The sequence below is a fragment of the Lucilia cuprina genome, chromosome 2 (genome assembly GCF_022045245.1).
Source record: "Lucilia cuprina isolate Lc7/37 chromosome 2, ASM2204524v1, whole genome shotgun sequence".
In the NCBI taxonomy this organism is placed as follows: domain Eukaryota; kingdom Metazoa; phylum Arthropoda; class Insecta; order Diptera; family Calliphoridae; genus Lucilia; species Lucilia cuprina.
In genome coordinates, this window is record NC_060950.1 from 64,487,538 (window position 1) to 64,489,329 (window position 1,792).

Genomic DNA, 1,792 nt, shown 5'->3' on the forward strand with positions numbered 1-1,792 from the left:
TTCTAGTTCTGTTCTAGTTCTGTTCTAGTTCTGTTCTAGTTCTGTTCTAGTTCTGTTCTAGTTCTGTTCTAGTTCTGTTCTAGTTGTGTTCTAGTTGTTTTCTAGTTCAGTTCTAGTTCTGTTCTAGTCCAGTTCATGTTCAGTTCTAGTTCAGTTATAGTCGAATTCTTGTTCTGTGCGGTCTTAGTTTGGATTGATCGAGTCAAGTTAGGTTATAATACGTTTAAAATTTTAAGTCTAGTTTAATGTTAATATGACTTGTGTTTAAAGCTAGTATAAACTTTCATCACTAGTTATCTTATAACTTTGACAAAATCGAAACTCTATATATTTATTTGTATCTTTATAACACAAGACAACAAAAATATTCATTCATAAAAAATTTGAATCTTAGATAAGAAATAGTAAAATTGACCTCTAAGATATTTTAAGTATAATGTTGCACAATGTATATGAATAAAACTATCAAATTTTTATTTTTAATTTAAACTAAAATAAAAATATCGATTTTTATAACATTTTCTTGGAATGAATGGAAGCTTTTTTGTTTCTGAATAAAACGAAAAAAAACTTTAAATATTATTTAAAAAAGAAATATAAATTTCCTTATAACGCTATTAACAATAAGAAATTGAAACTGTTAACCGGAAAACACCCACACAAAGATGGTGGAATTAGGAAAATGTTTTGAAAATTAAAGAAAAAATTTGCAGGAAAATAAACAAAGTATACAGCAGAGCAATTGCATGCTGATGATGTTGTTCATATAAGCAATTTTGGAAATGTAGTTTTTTATCACTTAAAACCACTTTTTGATTTCGACTCAACCCAATGATTTGCCTTTAGAATTTGTTTTTCATAATCCCACAAAATTTACGCTCAAGTCTTTAGAGATTTCATGCACAATTTCCCTTTTAAAGCCCTTTGCTAAACATTGTTGGTCGCTCTACTTGATCACGAATGAAGTCTATTGAAGTTTATTTAGTTTTAAACTTAAAATTTCCAATAAATATTGCTGACGGATTTCCGAGTCATTACACAAAGTTATAATTAATATACAATACAGCACGGTTGCTGGGACTGGTGCTGCGACCACCATGATTGTTTAAGCTACTTATGCCACCAGTCAAGCCGTCAGTCAGCCTCTTTAAGTACTTAGATTTTTTTGTTTTAATACTTTTTTTATTATTATTGTGTGTATATATATTTTTTGTTAATTAAATTTTATGTCAATAAAGTCGACGACTGGTCGGTCGGTTGGTTGGTCGATTGCTCGTTTAGTTTAACGACTAGTATTTATTGTTTGTTGCTTGGCAATTGCGTTTAAAACAAGTGACATGTTCATGTTGCTGAACAATGAAAATTACTAGGCTTCCAGCATAAAGTTTTATAAAAAGCTTGAAAAAGTAACGATGTAGCATGTGGGTGGTAAAGCGCTAAAAAAACTAGAAAGGCGTTTACGAAATTTGAATTGGAAGAAAAATAAAAAGGTTTAGACCTAAAAAAGTCTTAACACCAAGATACTAACACTTTTGTTTGACTGTATCTAAAGGTTAGATTAACTGTTAGAAGATGGTGCAATTTGCTATTTTGTCGTGAAATTCATTTCAGGAACTAACTAACTAACTAACTAACTAACTAACTAACTAAATAACTAACTAACTAAATAACTAACTAACTAAAGCAGAACTAGAACAGAATTAGAACAAAACTAGAACAGAACTAGAACAGAACTAGAACAGAACTAGAACAGAACTAGAACAGAACTAGAACAGAACTAGAACAGAACTAG